Source organism: Salmo trutta, chromosome 6 (assembly GCF_901001165.1).
Source record: "Salmo trutta chromosome 6, fSalTru1.1, whole genome shotgun sequence".
Classification (NCBI taxonomy): Eukaryota; Metazoa; Chordata; class Actinopteri; order Salmoniformes; family Salmonidae; genus Salmo; species Salmo trutta.
In genome coordinates, this window is record NC_042962.1 from 23,480,607 (window position 1) to 23,499,179 (window position 18,573).

The following is an 18,573-nucleotide window of genomic DNA, read 5'->3' on the forward strand; positions in this document are numbered from 1 at the left end:
TTTGTGCGTTTGCCCACTGACAAAGAAATGATCAGTCTATAATTTTAATGGTAGGTTTATTTGAACAGTGAGAGACAGAATAACAACAACAAAAAATCCAGAAAAACACATGTCAGAAATGTTATAAATTGATTTGCATTTTAATGAGGGAAATAAGTATTTGACCCCTCTGCAAAACATGATTTAGTACTTGGTGGCAAAACCCTTGTTGGCAAACACAGAGGTCAGACGTTTCTTGTAGTTGGCCACCAGGTTTGCACACATCTCAGGAGGGATTTTGTCCCACTCCTCTTTGCAGATCTTCTCCAAGTCATTAAGGTTTCGAGGCTGACGTTTGGCAACTCGAACTTTCAGCTCCCTCCACAGATTTTCTATGGGATTAAGGTCTGGAGACTGGCTAGGCCACTCCAGGACCTTAATGTGCTTCTTTTTGAGCCACTCCTTTGTTGCCTTGGCCGTGTGTTTTGGGTCATTGTCATGCTGGAATACCCATCCACGACCCATTTTCAATGCCCTGGCTGAGGGAAGGAGGTTCTCACCCAAGATTTGACGGTACATGGCCCCGTCCATCGTCCCTTTGATGCGGTGAAGTTGTCCTGTCCCCTTAGCAGAAAAACACACCCAAAGCATAATGTTTCCACCTCCATGTTTGACGGTGGGGATGGTGTTCTTGGGGTCATAGGCAGCATTCCTCCTCCTCCAAACACGGCGAGTTGAGTTGATGTCAAAGAGCTCCATTTTGGTCTCATCTGACCACAACACTTTCACCCAGTTGTCCTATGAATCATTCAGATGTTCATTGGCAAACTTCAGACGGGCATGTATATGTGCTTTCTTGAGCAGGGGGACCGTGCGGGTGCTGCAGGATTTCAGTCCTTCACGGCGTAGTGTGTTACCAATTGTTTTCTTGGTGACTATGATCCCAGCTGCCTTGAGATCATTGACAAGATCCTCCCGTGTAGTTCTGGGTTGATTCCTCACCGTTCTCATGATCATTGCAACTTCACGAGGTGAGATCTTGCATGGAGCCCCAGGCTGAGGGAGATTGACAGTTATTTTGTGTTTCTTCCATTTGCGAATAATCGCACCAACTGTTGTCACCTTCTCACCAAGCTGCTTGGCAATGGTCTTGTAGCCCATTCCAGCCTTGTGTAGGTCTACAATCTTGACCCTGACATCCTTGGAGAGCTCTTTGGTCTTGGCCATGGTGGAGAGTTTGGAATCTGATTGATTGATTGCTTCTGTGGACAGGTGTCTTGTATACAGGTAACAAACTGAGATTAGGAGCACTCCCTTTAAGAGTGTGCTCCTAATCTCAGCTCGTTACCTGTATAAAAGACACCTGGGAGCCAGAAATCTTTCTGATTGAGAGGGGGTCAAATACTTATTTCCCTCATTAAAATGCAAATCAATTTATAACATTTTTGACATGCGTTTTTCTGGATTATTTTGTTGTTATTCTGTCTCTCACTGTTCAAATAAACCTACCATTAAAATGATAGACTGATCATTTCTTTGTCAGTGGGCAAACGTACAAAATCAGCAGGGGATCAAATACTTTTTTCCCCCACTGTATTCTGAAGCCTAGTCACCTTACCTTACACCTATACATATCTACTTCTATCACTCCAGTATGCCTGCACATTGTAAATATGGTATTGGAACCGCCCCTGTGTATAGCTTCTTACTTTCTCGTGTTCTTCTTATTTCTATTTCTCGTGTGTTTTTGTTCTACCTTATGTTATTTTTAGTGCTACATTGATATTGATTACTGCATTGTTGGGTTTGGAGATTGCAAGAAAGGCATTTCACTGTACATGTGCACGTGACATTAAAACTTGAAACTTGAAATACTCCTTTAGGCTATGGTTAAAGACATGGCAAATAGGGGTGGCAATAGAGTCAGCCACCATTCTCAATAGTTTCTCATCAGGTTATCTATACCTGGTGGCTCCTCATTATTGATGGATAACAGTCGTTTTTTCCATCTCTTCCACACAAACTCGACCAAATTCAAAACAGCAATCCTGCTCTTTCATTATTAGATCTTCAATACACAAATATGATGGTTCACCATTCAATGTTGTCATTTCACTTATCAGTTTGTCAACTTTACCAGTGAAATAGTCATTGAAATGATTAGCTATATCCAAACGTTTTGTTGTAAACGACGATCAACTTCAATGAAAGATGGAGATGAATTGGGTTTTCTGCCCATAATATAATTTAAGGTGCTCCAAAGTCTTTTTCCATAGTGTTTTTATGTCATTTATCTTGTTTTGGTAATATAATTTCTTTCTTTTTTTTACTTTGGGTTTCCTTTTTATTGTCACAATGTTATGGTCACTGCAGCCAATGGGCACTGATATTGTTTTGGAGCAAAGCTCTGCAGCATTAGGGAAGATATGATCAATACAAGTTGATGTCACAGATCCAACACTATTGGTATACAGTACACTATAGTTGGTTGAGTGATAACCTGGGTCATGTTACAGGCGTTAGTCACAGTAGGAAGCTTCCTCTTGACAGGACAACTAGATAATAACAAGTCAATGTTCAGGTCACCAAGAAAATACATTTATCTGTCAACATCAGAGACCTTAACTAACAATACACACATATTATCTGGATACTGACAGTGCATGCTGACGTGCTGTACTGTCAGCATGGCGAGGTATTAGGGTGGGATATTACAGTTTTTTTACAATCGCAAGGACCCATTTCTCAATACTTAGGTCACTTTTTCAAAACTCTTCACACAGCTCTCCAAACCAACTTTCAGCTTGGCACAGCAGTTCATTTCACATCCAAAATGCACTAAAACTACCAAAACACTTCATACATGTCTCATATCAACTCATTCTTCCATGACACTATCAAAGGTTGTCACCCAACAAGCACACGTTGTCACTCATAAAACAACGAGCTAAACAACACTAACAACAGGTAGCATTACACAATGTTTTCTTTTGTAAAAATGTCTTTACAAAACAACAATGACACCTCTCTACTGTTTAGAATTCACTGCAGTATATGTTACAGGAATGAATCAGACATGATGCAATATGCTTCAATATGAATTATGTCATTTATTTGGCATTGAGTGATTGCAAAATACAAGAATTTGTATATACACCGTCTACCGATACAGATACAATAGCAATGCTAGTCAACCCTGTCTTCTGCATTTGGCCACAGGTTCTCAGCCACATCACATCTTATGTCATCTTGGGCAATACACCTAGGAAAGAATATTTTGGCATGCCTGGTCCATCCCTGGCAATCTTCTGCAGATATGTCCAGGCATCCAGCATTCATTGCGTCTAGGAGGGACATTTGATCATGTGGATGGTGATCATAAACCTTCCACCTCCATGAGGAAAGTAATTCCTCTATGGGGTTGAGGAATGGAGAGTAAGGTGGGAGGAAAAGTGACACCATCTTGGGATGGGCTGCAAACCACTCTGTGACTGCACGGGAGTGGTGAAATGCCACATTGTCCCATACATTTACAAACGTTGGCCGATTTCGCCTCACTTGCAACCCTTTCCTCACCTGGCACAACCCTTCCATAGAGGTCATCTAGGAATGAAATGAGACGCTCGGTGTTGTTTGACCCAATTAGTGGTTTGTGTAGCAGAAATCCATCAGGATATTGCTGCACACATTGTGATGTTGGCACCTCTCTGGCCCGGGACATCCACTGTGGCTCTTTTCCCAATCACATTCCTTCCTCGTCGCCATGTTTTGGCGAAGTTGAAACCAGCCTCATCCACAAAGATGAATATGTGGGGTGTTTGCCTGGCTTCAATCTCCATGAATCTCTAAAATAAATCCACAAGACAACGTAGGAGTTAGGCTATTACGGTAGTTTACATTATACCTAAAAACATGCCATTGTGTGCCTCTGCCCTGTTTGATTTTGTTCAAAACCAGTTCTGTATTTTATAGTCATCTTACCTGGACATATTGGTTCCTGAGTTGCTTGACTCGTTCAGAGTTCCTCTCGAAGGGGACAGTGTACAACTGCTTCATCCTGACTTGATGTTGTTTCAGGACTATAGAAATAGTTGATATGCTTAAATTGTGAATATTTCCAAATGTAATGTTGTCTGCCAACACTCTGTCCCGAATCTCTGTGAGTTTTATGCCATTGCTTCTGATGACCATATCAATGATTGCAGTTTCCTGCACAGCAGTGAGAATCCTACCTCTCCCGCCTGTGGGAGGTAACCGTTGGGTCCTAAGCAGAAATACAAAAACAATTACAATTACACACAAGTGGGTTTGGAGGCTTTGCTCAATATACTTCTGTAATGTGCAGTTTAGTCAGATGCCCTTGCAGAATGCACATCTTACTTGTCGTTTTGCCAGAAATTTCTCACAATAGATGCCACTGTTGAGCGTTGCAGATTTGGCTGCACTCTCACACCAGCCTCTCTCATTGATAGACCATGATTTATTACATGATCAATTATAGTACCCCTAATCTCATCTGAGACTACAGCTCTTGATCTTCCTCTGTCTTCTTCCATCACACATACGTACTCCTCTCCCTCTCCCTTTCCCAGCCACTCTTCTTCCTCTGTCAGCCTCGTCTCTATCTCTAGCTGGGTCCATGTTGACATTACAGTACAGCGTTATTCCTACAATGTCCCCTTTTATATAGAAGGTAATGAAATTGAAAGACTAACACCTGGGTAGGTGTTCAGCTACAATGGGAATCAGCTATGGTTGGTCTAATTGTTTTGATAGTTTTTCATTTTTTAGATTTGGAATATATTTCAATATGGTATTACTGTAGAAATGTAGCAAATTGCTGTTCTATTACATTTTTTGTTATGTTAGGTTTTGAACTTAAGTTGAACAGTTTTGAAAAGAGTATGTAAACATGTGCAAATTGGCCTGTAGGTACATTGAGTTTTGGTGGTGGTTGTGTCTGAGTGAGAAAAGAATTCATGAAATTTGAAAGATGTAGTCATTGAATGCATTTTGTGCCAAAGCAATGAAAAACATTCCACAGTTTAGGCCACATAGACTGCTGTTGTGCTCACTGTGTGAAGAGATTTGAAAAAGTGACCTAAGCATTGAGAAATGGGTCCTAGCGATTGTAAATACTGTAAGTGAGGGCCAATGGAGTGGAGAGTTGGACTCTCTGGGTGTGAGGCTGTGGTGTTCTTATTTGCTGTCTTCCCATAGTCCGGATGCTCCTGGTCTTTCTTCCCATATTGACCATTTACTTTAGCACCCTTGCAAAGATTTTGACACCCCACCTGTTTAGGTGGATGTGGTCTTGCATGTGGTGAGGGTGGATGTCTTTGTGACGTGCCAAAAAGACATTCGGCCTTATTGCATATTTTAGTGAGAGCTCTGCATTGTTTTCAAAAATATTAATGAATGGCACATCTCAGCGCGGGAGAAGCGATGAAGTTATTATTCTTGCAGATGGGTATTTCTCTGTGGCCATAAAAGCTACTTCTTCCATAGCTGGGGCCACACATCATCATGTTCTTTAGGTCGTTCTTTCCAGTGTGGATTATTATTGTCTTCTCTCCTATTGAATGGCACTCTGGGTCGTGGGCCACAATGTTTTTCTCACCTCCATGCCAGGTAGTAGTTCTCTTTCCCGTAGATCAGGGGTAGGCAACCCTGTTCCTGGAGTGCCACAGGTGCTGCAGGATTGGTGCTGCAGGATTTTGTTCCAACTAGGCACCACACCTGCCCAATTGAGCTAATTGATCAGTTCAATGATTGCCTAAATTCAAAACACCTGGTCTTCCAGGTAGGTTAAATCAAAAACAGTGCCTGCGGCACTCCAGGACCATGTTTGCCTACCACTGCCGTAGATGGTTGCCATTGGAGTCACAGATAATGACTACAACCCCATGTTGTTCTTGGAGCTGAGCTGAGCTGAGCTGAGGTGGGAGTGTTGGGTGAGCTAGCAGAAGTGGTAGGGAGGTTGTTATTTGTTGGAGAAGGATCTGATGTCTTCTGCTGCTCTAAGAACAGAACTGTACTGCGTTATCTTGTGCTGCTGTTTTAGGAGCGGCACAAGTCCTTTGTTAAGAACAACGGCATCATGAATTTTCCAAAGTACCAGGACATTTTTGCCAAAAACCTTGTTGTCTCTGCCAGGAGGCTGAAACTTGGCCGCAAGTGGATCTTCCAGCAAGACAATAACACCAAGCACACATCAAAATCCAGAAATAAATGGTTAATTGGCCACAAAATCAACATTTTGCAATGGCCATCTGTCTCCGGACTTGAAACCCATTGAAAACCTGTGGTTTGAATTGAAGAGAGCTGTCCATAACCACAGACGAAGGAAATCAAGGATCTGGAAGGATTCTGTGTGGAAGAATGGTCAAAGATCCCTCTTAACCTCTCTGGACTAGGAGGGATGCTTCCTAGGACATTATGTTATACAATACATGCATGTCTGTTCAATCAAGTTCATATTTATATCAGAAACCAGCTTTTTACATTAGCAGGTGACTAGCATGTGACTAGCATTCCCACCGAACACTTCCGGTGAATTTACTAAATTACTCACGATAAACGTTCACAAAAAAACATAACAATTATTTTAAGAATTATAGATACAGAACTCCTCTATGCACTCGATATGTCCGATTTTAAAATAGCTTTTCAGTGAAAGCACATTTTGCAATATTCTAAGTAGATAGCCCGGCATCACAGGGCTAGCTATTTAGACACCCAGCAAGTTTAGCCCTGACCAAAGTCAGATTTACTATAAGAAAAATGTTATTACCTTTGCTGTCTTCGTCAGAATGCACACCCAGGACTTCTACTTCAATAACAAATGTTGGTTTGGTCCCAAATAATCCATTGTTATATCCAAATAGCTGCGTTTTGTTCGTGCGTTCAAGACACTATCCGAAAGGGTAAATAAGGGTTACGAGCACGACGCATTTCGTGACAAAAAATTTGTAAATATTCCATTACCGTACTTTGAAGCATGTTTAAAATCAATTTTTATGCCATTTTTCTCGTAAAAAAGCCATAATATTCCGACCGGGAAATTGTTTTTTATTACAAAGAGAGTGAAAGTAAAAGCATGCTATCTTCTCATGCACGAGCCTCAGTCTAATGGCCCTTTGATAGAGCACTTGCCAAACGCGCTAGTGTGTTTCAGCCTGGGCCTTGAATTACGTCATTCAGCTTTTTCCCGGGTTCTGAGAGCCTATGGGAGCCGTAGGAAGTGTCACGTCATGCCAGAGATCCCCTGTTTTTGTTAGAGATTATCAAGGGGGCAAGAAATGGTCAGACAGGCCACTTCCTGTAAGGAATCTTCTCAGGTTTTGGCCTGCCAAATGAGTTATGTTATACTCACAGACACCATTCAAACAGTTTTAGAAACTTTAGGGTGTTTTCTATCCAAAGCCAATAATTATATGCATATTCTAGTTACTGGGCAGGAGTAGTAACCAGATTAAATCGGGTACGTTTTTTATCCGGCCGTGCAAATACTGCCCTCTAGCCCCAACAAGTTAATGGGTTCAAAGCTAACATTTGAAATTGTTTTACGATGGTCATACCATGTATCATTTAGCTATTTAATTGAGAATTTTATGACCCTTTTAGGTATAATTTATTTTTGTATTTTTTATGATTTGATAAAATATTGAATTTGGTCTTCACTACTATAGCCCATAGAAACACATTGAATAACACATTCATACAGTGCATTCTGGAAGTATTCAGACACCTTGACTTTTTCCAGATTTTGTTACATTACAGCCTTATTCTAAAATGGATGAAATATAAAACGTTCCTCATCAATCTACACACAACACCCCATAATGACAAAGCGAAAACAGGTTTAGAAATGTTTGCAAATGTATTAAAAATTAAAAACAGAAATACCTTATTTACATAAAAAGAAATATTTCACAGTAGTTTAGGTACAACGATTCTCTACACAATGACTGCTTGTTTTGGCACATAAACGTATTAATTTTGTCAACCAGGAACTAGCAGAGCAATTTCTGCATAGAGCATCTTTAAACTGATGGCTTTTGATGGGGATTTTTTGAATGTTATTTAGATTGTGTATGTTTATACATGAACTACTATTCAACATCATCTGACCTGGGCTTTGAACTCACAACCTCGTGGTTCACGGTATTCCAATCTATGTGCTACGCCAACACATCTGTGTCAGTAACTGATTTCACCTGTATTCTTATACTTTGAAATTCAAAGGGAATCTCAGCTTTATTAAAAATAAATTCAAGAAAAACTATTATATATATATATATTCAGGACTGACATTGAAACACCCAACATCAGTGCCCGACCACACTAATGCTCCAGTGGCTGAATGGAAGCAAGTCCGCGCAGCAATGTTCCAACATCTAGTGGAAAGCCTTCCTAGAAGAGTGTTAGCTGTTATAGTAGCAAAGGGGGGACTAATTCCATATTAATGCCCATGATTTTGGAATGAGATGTTCGTCAAGCAGGTGTCCACATACTTTTGACCATGTAGTGTATTTGTTTTTTTGCATCTCAATCCACCGCATCTGCCAGTGTCACAGAGCTAAAGCGTGTTTGTCAGACCATGAGAGATCCTGAAAATCAATCTTCACAGAAAAAGTCTGTAGCGTCCAAACGGTTTGACCTATAAACTACTACGACCACTCTATGGAAAGAGAAGATTCTCACGACCATGATGGTGTTCGTTAGAACCCTCATGTCTGAAGGTAACCTGTTCAAATGGAAGTATGGTTGAAGGTAGTTTTGTGCCTAGCCAAAAAAAGGGATTAAATATGTGTACACACAAAACAAAATATTTCCTAATTTATTTTATATCGCCTAGATATAGGACAGACACTTCAAAACCTTGTTTGTTATGATTTATTTTTTGACTGTCCTTTTTGCCATTTATGACCAAAATCAATATTTTATTTTACATTTTTTTACATATTTCTTGGACTTAAAGGGATCCTAAAATTATCCATAGTATGACCATCTTAAAACAATTCCATATGTCAGCTTAGCATATGATTTCACATGTGAAATTTCACAAGTGAAATTGTGATTTTCCATGTAAAATCATGTGGTTTTTCCCATAAGGGGATGCCAGCTATCTGAATTAGGTCTGTGGCCATGACAGAGATCGACCACAGATTTATTGGCAAGAATACATTTCTGCACTGCTAAAATTTGCACAGAATCATGTTGATAATTGTGTGATTATCTGACAACACCAACTAAAAAGTAGAAGTTCTCAGGGACACTTGATATTAATGCTCTTGGGATTTTAACTTGCAACCTTTTGGTCTGGAGTTCATTAATGCCTCAGCAGTGCCACCAGATATATATCCTCACACTCTTGAAAATAAGAGTATGGTTACGGTACAATGTTGTTCCCTGGTTTACAAAAAGGTCAAAGGTACACATAAGGTACCCTTCAGAGGTACTCATAGGAACTCACATGGTACTGGTCGGTACCTTTTAGGCTACATGTGCAGATAATCTAGTATAATTGTACATTTTTCTACACAATGTATTCAATATAAGTTACAATCATTACTGCACTTTGAAATGTAGGTGTGGATAATGTGCTGGCTCGGGCTCATTAGCATATTTGGGGGCATGGTGTAAGATACTTTATATTGTACACTGCTCAAAAAAATTAAGAGAACACTTAAACAACACAATGTAACTCCAAGTCAATCACACTTCTGTGGAATCAAACTGTCCACTTAGGAAGCAACACTGATTGACAATACATTTCACATGCTGTTGTGCAAATGGAATAGACAACAGGTGGAAATTATAGGCAATTAGCAAGACACCCCCAATAAAGGAGTGGTTTTGCAGGTGGGGACCACAGACCACTTCTCAGTTCCTATGCTTCCTGGCTGATGTTTTGGTCACTTTTGAATGCTGGCGGTGCTTTCACTCTAGTGGTAGCATGAGACGGAGCATTGATGTGCTCATCCAGGATGGCACATCAATGCGAGCTGTGGCAAGAAGGTTTGCAGTGTCTGTCGCATAGTGTCCAGAGCATGGAGGTGCTACCAGGAGACAGGCCAGTACATCAGGAGACGTGGAGGAGGCCGTAGGAGAGCAACAACCCAGCAGCAGGACCGCTACCTCCGCCTTTGTGCAAGGAGGAGCAGGAGAAGCACTGCCAGAGCCCTGCAAAATGACCTCCAGCAGGCCACAAATGTGCATGTGTCTGCTCAAACGGTCAGAAACAGACTCCATGAGGGTGGTATGAGGGCCCGACGTCCACAGGTGGGGGTTGTGCTTACAGCCCAACACCGTGCAGGACGTTTGGCATTTGCCAGAGAACACCAAGATTGGCAAATTCGCCACTGGCGCCCTGTGCTCTTCACAGATGAAAGCAGGTTCACACTGAGCACGTGACAGACGTGGCAGAGTCTGGAGACGCCGTGGAGAACGTTCTGCTGCCTGCAACATCCTCCAGCATGACCGATTTGGCGGTGGGTCAGTCATGGTGTGGGGTGGCATTTCTTTGGGGGGCCGCACAGCCCTCCATGTGCTCGCCAGAGGTAGCCTGACTGCCATTAGGTACCGAGATGAGATCCTCAGACCCCTTGTGAGACCATATGCTGGTGCGGTTGGCCCTGGGTTCCTCCTAATGCAAGACAATGCTAGACCTCATGTGGCTGGAGTGTGTCAGCAGTTCCTGCACGAGGAAGGCATTGATGCTATGGATTGGCCCGCCCGTTACCCAGACCTGAATCCAATTGAGCACATCTGAGACATCATGTCTTGCTCCATACACCAACGCCACGTTGCACCACAGACTGTCCAGGAGTGGGTGGATGCTTTAGTCCAGGTCTGGGAGGAGATCCCTATGGAGACCAGCCGCCACCTCATCAGGAGCATGCCCAGGCGTTGTAGGGAGGTCATACAGGCACGTGGAGGCCACACACACTACTGAGCCTCATTTTGACTTGTTTTAAGGACATTACATCAAAGTTGGATCAGCCTGTAGTGTTGTTTTCAACTTTAATTTTGAGTGTGACTCCAAATCCAGACCTCCATGGGTTGATAAATTGGATTTCCATTGATTATTTTTGTGTGATTTTGTTGTCAGCACATTCAACTATGTAAAGAAAAAAGTATTTCATAAGATTATTTCTTTCATTCAGATCTAGGATGTGTTGTTTAAGTGTTCCCTTTATTTTTTTGATCAGTATATTTGTGCCAAAGTTAGTGGTCAGTGGAAATGTTGTATGAGTTTAAGTGGTTTATTGTTATGTTGCTGAAAGTTGAGCACGTCTTTTGACACTGTCAGTTCTGCCAACATTGTTAGAACTTGTGACACTCAAGAGCTGCACTCTGAAGAGGTTACTGTGCATTTTCCAGTAGCTTAAGGGCAGCTGGTTCACAGAAAGTTAAAGTAAAATTTTTATTAACTTATTGTCAACTAGCTGCAAGTTGGTTGTTGTACATTCCACAGTAATTTATTGTTGCCAGTCTGTCACACTCAGTGACCTGATGATGTGGCAGGGAACTGAGTATAACAATTACATGGTGACTAGCTATTAAAGCCTCTTGAAGGGGAGGGGGGTTCTACTAAGCTAACAATAGAATTGTTTTAAGATGGTCATACCATGGATAATTAAGCTATTTGATTGTGAATTTTAGGACCCCTGTAAGTATAAAAATATATATAAACATATATTTTGTCTCCAATGTTTATTAAAAACATAAATACATTTGCACAATGAGCACTTGTCTCTCAAATACATCTTTACACTTGTTGGTTAGCTAGCTAGCTAATGTTAGCCATTTTAACATTGACATCAAATCAGTCAAAACACCTCAAAACAAGACATGGTATCAAGAACATGATGAAACGAGCTTAAACGAGCCACATACGATACCCCACATTGTAGTTTCTTGTCATTCTTGCTAGCAATCTGGTAATCCAGAATCACAACAACATGCTGACTTCTGCTCCATGGAAGCGGACACATAGTTCTCGTTACGTTGTCTGCTAACCAATCTATATCTAGGAGATACAAAAAAGCTCAGGAAATATTTTTGTTTTTCTGAACACATATTTAACCTCTTTTTTTGTTGGCAAAAAACTACCTCCATACTTCCATTCATTTGTATGTTTTACCTTCAGATGAGTCCCGTGACATTTGTGGGGGTCAAAAAGCAAAACGGAGAACACCATCATGTTTGTGGGAGTCTCCCCTTTCCATAGAGTGGTCATATAGTTTGGACGTTACAGACGTTTTCGCAAGAACACCAAGTTTTAGGATGTCTCCTGGTCTGACAAACAGTGCTGTAGCTCTGCCACTTTCCACCGCAGATGCGGCAGGGTTGACATAGGCGGATGCGGTGGATTGAAAAGCAGCCCATGCAAAAACCTGATATCTGTAGCTTAAACAGAGATTTTAATGGGGATTTTTTTGGTTATGTTAATTAGATTGACACATGTGCATCATTTGACTCTTAAGAATTAATGAAATGTTGTATGGCCCTTCAGTATCCCATACACTGATGTCTGCCTTTAACAATGCTGGAGAACTGACATTGCACAAGCTTAGTGTTTATGAACAGAATACAACAGATCACATTAACTGGGATGAAGTTCCCTCTCATTGGAGACCAATAAGAGCTATCTGAAAGCCAAGCCTCCAATAAGCCATGGCTGTAATATTCTACCGCTGCTACAGTATGCTGCCAAGTAGCACGTAATGTTACATGTTGTCAACAGAAGAGTCAGTGAAGGCACAGTATGTTACTGGCATGTATTGCTAGTTGCAGCCAGTTACATGTAAGTTGCTGTGAATTTTACAATAGCGTACTGACAAATGGTTTCCATTTAAGAAAAGACAACAAGTTGCTATTATATTACTGGAAAATGCACAATAAACTCTTTACAGTAGTATGTTCAATTTGATACCAGAGTGCTGAGGCATGCGTTGAAATCGCTAAGCTGTTTATTTCGAAGCAGTGTGCCGATGCTTGTATTGCTTTATCAGAAGCACGTGAACAATGCCGTCCAAAGCTTGGTTTCTTTGAACACCCACCTGATTGGTTTGGTATTAGTTTTGGTAGAAAACAAGAAAGCTACACTGTGTGTGTGCGCACTATTTTTTACTGTCACGGCTGTCGTAGGAATGAGCGGACAAAAGTGCAGCGTGTGTGTCGTTCCACATTTGATTTATACTGTGAAACTATGCAATACATAAATAAACTGAATGACAAAAACAACAAACCATGACGCAGAGGTGACACATACACTACTCAAAATGAATCTCCCACAAACCCAGGTGGGACAAACACCAACTTAAATATGACCTCCAATTAGAGACAACGATGACCATCTGCCTCTAATTGGAGATCATCCCAAACACAGCCCAACATAGAAATACAAAACTAGAACAACCCAACATAGAAATACAAAACTAGAACATAACAACATAGAAAAACTAAACTAGAAAATCCCCCTGTCACGCCCTGACCAACTCTACCATAGAAAATAACAACTTACTATGGTTAGGACGTGACATTTACACTATTACATTCACAAAAATGGTTCGCTCCTGCAGACAGTGAGTCACGTGGCCGTGGCTTGCTATATAAAGCAGGCAGAAAGGCATTGAGGCATTTAGTTACTGTTCAATTGAACATTAGAATGGGCAAGACGAGAGACCTAAGCGACTTTGAGCGTGGTATGATCGATGGTGCAAAGCGCGCTGATTTCAGTATCTCAGAAACGTCCAGCCTCCTGAGTTTTTCATGCACGACAGTGTCTAGGGATTACCGAGAATGGTGGAACAAACAACAAAAATCCAGTCAGCGGCAGTCCTGTGGATGAAGAGCTGCAAAATCTGGACCCATACAAATCAGCCGGGCTAGACAATCTGGACCCTCTCTTTCTAAAATGGTCTGCCGAAATTGTTGCAACCCCTATCACTAGCCTGTTCAACCTCTCTTTCGTATCGTCTGAGATTCCCAAAGGTTGGAAAGCTGCCGCGGTCATCCCCCTCTTCAAAGGGGGTGACACTCTAGACCCAAACTGCTACAGACCTATATCTATCCTACCCTGTCTTTCTAAGGTCTTCGAAAGCCAAGTTAACAAACAGATTACCGACCATTTCGAATCCCACCGTACCTTCTCCGCTATGCAATCTGGTTTCAGAGCTGGTCATGGGTGCACTTCAGCCACGCTCAAGGTCCTAAACGATATCATAACCGCCATCGAAAAGAGACATTACTGTGCAGCCGTATTCATCGACCTGGCCAAGGCTTTCGACTCTGTCAATCACCACATTCTTATTGGCAGACTCGACAGCCTTGGTTTCTCAAATGATTGCCTCGCCTGGTTTACAAACTACTTCTCTGATGGAGTTCAGTGTGTCAAATCGGAGGGCCTGTTGTCCGGACCTCTGGCAGTCTCTATGGGTGTGCCACAGGGTTCAATTCTCGGGCCGAATCTCTTCTCTGTATACATCAATGATGTTGCTCTTGCTGCTGGTGATTCTCTGATCCACCTCTACGCAGACGACACCATTCTGTATACTTCTGGCCTCTCTTTGGACACTGTGTTAACTAACCTCCAGATGAGCTTCAATGCCATACAACTCTCCTTCCGTGGCCTCCAACTGCTCTTAAACGCAGGTAAAACTAAATGCATGCTATTCAATCAATCACTGCCCGCACCTCCTCGGCCGTCCAGCATCACTACTCTGGACGGTTCTGACTTAGAATACGTGGACAACTACAAATACCTGGGTGTCTGGTTAGACTGTAAGCTCTCCTTCCAGACTCACATTAAGCATCTCCAATCCAAAATTAAATCTAGAATCGGCTTCCTATATCGCAACAAAGCATCCTTCACTCATGCTGCCAAACACACCCGCGTAAAACTGACCATCCTGCCAATCCTCGACTTCGGTGATGCCATCTATAAAATAGCCTCCAACACTCTACTCAACAAACTGGATGCAGTCTATCACAGTGCCATCCATTTTGTCACCAAAGCCCCATACACTACCCACCATTGCGACCTGTACCCTCACAGCTCACAGATCACTGCTCTGTACATAGCCCATTTGTAAACAGCCCATATATCTACCTACCTCATCCCCATACAGTATTTATTTATTTATCTTGCTCCATTGCACCCCAGTATCTCTACTTGCACATTCATCTTCTGCACATCTACCATTCCAGTGTTTAATTGCTATATTGTAATTACTTCGCCACCATGGCCTATTTATTGCCTTAACTTACCTCATTTGCACTCACTGTACTGTATTTTTGACTGTATGTTTTGTTTATTCCATGTGTAACTCTGTGTTGTTGTATGTGTCGAATTGCTACGCTTTATCTTGGCCAGGTCGCAGTTGCAAATGAGAACTTGTTCTCAACTAGCCTACCTGGTTAAATAAAGGTGAAATAAATAAATAAATAAATAAAATAAAACAGACAAGAGGTAGAAGTAGAATTACAAGAATCGTGCAAGCTAACAGTCGGGCCACAAACAGGCAAATAATGAAGCAGTACATCAGTGGTGTGCAGAACTACATCTCGGAACATACATCTTGTCAGCCCTTGTCACGGATGGGCTATTTCAGTGGACGACCATACCGGTTTCCACTCCTATCAGCTAAAAACAAGAATGAGCGGCTCCAGTGGGCACGAGATCACCAAAACTGGAGGAGTGGAAAAACATAGCCTGGTCCGACGAATTCCGCTTCCTGTTGCATCATGCTGATGGCAGAGTCAGGATTTGGCGTAAGCAGCATGAGTCCATGGCCCCATCCTGCCAGGTGTCAACGGTACAGGCTGGTGGTGTAATGGTGTAGGGAATTTTTCCTGGCACACATTAGGTCCCGTGATACCAATTGAGCAATGTTCCAATGCCCCAAAGAATTAAGGCTGTTCTGGAGGCAAAGAGATCCGACACAGTACTAGATGTGTGTACCTAATAAACTGTCCACTGAGTGTATGTATAGCCAATCTGTATTATGTCCACATAACTGGTGGCGCAGCAAGCACTTCAGATACCTAGCAATCAAGAGATTGCGAGTTCAAATCCCAAGTAATGTTCAGTCCAAAGTTATCCAGGGAATATTGACACAATGTTCTAAAAACATTCTGGGGGATTAACTGGGAACTAGATAAAAACTTGCAAGGGACCATCTGTTTAAATTGAAGTAATATCAATGATGCATTTTAAAGTAAAATATTCTCAATGGCATTAGACATTTGGGATTTCACGTGCTCAAATGTTGTCACGTATAGTATCATGTTAAAATTTTACACACACACATGCACACACATACTAGACAGGCATAATCACATATCACAAACAGTTGCCTAAGAACTGTGGCGTGCAGTAGAAGGTTTACTGTAGTAAGCAACATTGATGAATTTCATTGGGAAAAGATTCAACATGATATCATTAGTATAATATACAAACCTGCTTATACACAGATGATGATGCATCTCAGATTAATCCAGCAGATTGATTCAACCTACTCAAACAGTATAATTTAAGCTGTTGAATTGAATGTGAATTGCATGACATTTACCTCTATTGACTTTTTCGGATCATTCTTTATAGGCCTAATTAATTGCAATAACACTTTGCCATTCCGTCACAGAAACACAACACTGAACATTCATTTTTCCACAACATACAGTAGAATGAATAACCTCGAAGACGACCTATAAGATATTGATAATAGAAAACCAATAACGTCTACTAGTCACAGGTCATTTCTCATAGTTTACTATTTCTTCAACCAATATTTCTAAATTTGAGATCCCTGTAGCCGAGCATTAAAACCTCTTCATTGGACAGGCAGGCACACATAGCGCTCTTGAAAACAGAAAATCAATCCTAAAATGATTTCTTTATATTCTTTCAGGGAGCGTTTAGGTTACATTATAGCTCATCATATTTTCAGATTGACAGGGAGGGGAAGCGCAGCTAGGTCTTTAGTCTCTTCATACTCTGGCGCTAAAACGCCAGCATACTGATTGATGCTATGAACCTACGGTGAATGGTTCTTAGGAACCTGGACATTTAAATCGAGGCCTTGGGATTCTGTTTGGAGCTCTAGTCAATCTATTGTTGGGTTTGACTTTTTTTATTTTTTATTTTATTTTTAGGGGGTTTGACTTTGATGGGTTTGCATTGATCGGCTCTAGACAATCCATTGAGGGGTTTTTGACTGATGTTTGGCTATTTTTCTCCTTAATTGTTAAACGAGAAAAGCATAGTGGCTTGATAGTGAAACGATTGCTTTCATTTCGGTCAGTACAAAGTAACTTGAAATACACACATTCGAGACTGGAAATTCAAATGGCTGTTAGCCTGGTCATTGGGCAATAGCATACTTGATTCAATAGATTTCAAGAGGTATAATCCAGCCAGAATGTGATGTCATGTTATCCTGCTCTCTCTTTCTGCAGGGGAACTATTGATCTCTGTATAACGCCCTGTTTATACATGGTCCTAACATGTGTCCTTTGTCCTGATCTTGTCCACATTCTTATTGTGCCCACATTTTTAGACAGGTGTAGGCAATCAAAAGACACATTTTGATTTGATTGTGATCAGATCTCCCTGCCCACAACTAAAGGTAGTCAGGCACACAAGTGTGGACGGATCTGGACAGTGAAACCATTTAAATCATCATTATTCCACCCTGTAAAATCCTTGACAGTTTGCACCATTGTTCATCAATTATGTGTGAAATAATTTACTTGTGGCATCAATATGTGTGATAATAAATATTATTTTGAAAGAATATATGTCAAATAACTTGCATACAGGGAGGGACCAGCAAATCTGGTCACATTGATGAGACAGTGGACAGATAAGAGACACATTTTAATACAATGTGTAGACACGTCTGAAAATGTGTGCACAATCAGAATCTGGACAAGATCAGGACACAGGACACATAATAGAACCAGGTATAAATAAGGCTTAAAAGACCACAACATCCCATAAAAGCATTGCAGGAAAGCAGCCAGGACATGCATACGAATATCCTAAAGTGGTTATGGCGCACAATGCTTTTAAAGGGCTGCATTTCTCAAAGTCGGGATTCAGAGACAGTAAAGTAACCTGAGACAGGGAGGGAAAATTACTGGCCCGGCACAATGCGCCCTGGGAGTGTCCCGTGTCCATCTTAAACTGGAGCCACTGCTAGTGTATTGTATGCACACAATGGTGGTGGGAGGAAAAAGGCTGAGATACTGTAATTATCAAATCCCAGTGTGGCTTCATCATCATACTGTGTGGGGATTTAGCTTAAATAGGTTCTGTGGATGCTTTGAAGATGGAGCACCTGTTGAAATATTTTGAGAGCTATTGAGAATGTGCGTATAAACTCAAGAATTTGCTTATATTCATTTCTAACACATTTAAATTATGGCAGCCACCTGTTCAGTCTTAAGAATTAAGCATGCTTCACTCACATTATACAGTTGACAAGTAGGCTATGCCTAATTAGGATCTCCGCTCAATTTCTCTAACACAGGTTAAATGCATAATTACATTAACTCAGTATAAGGAACTCTTGGTATGTT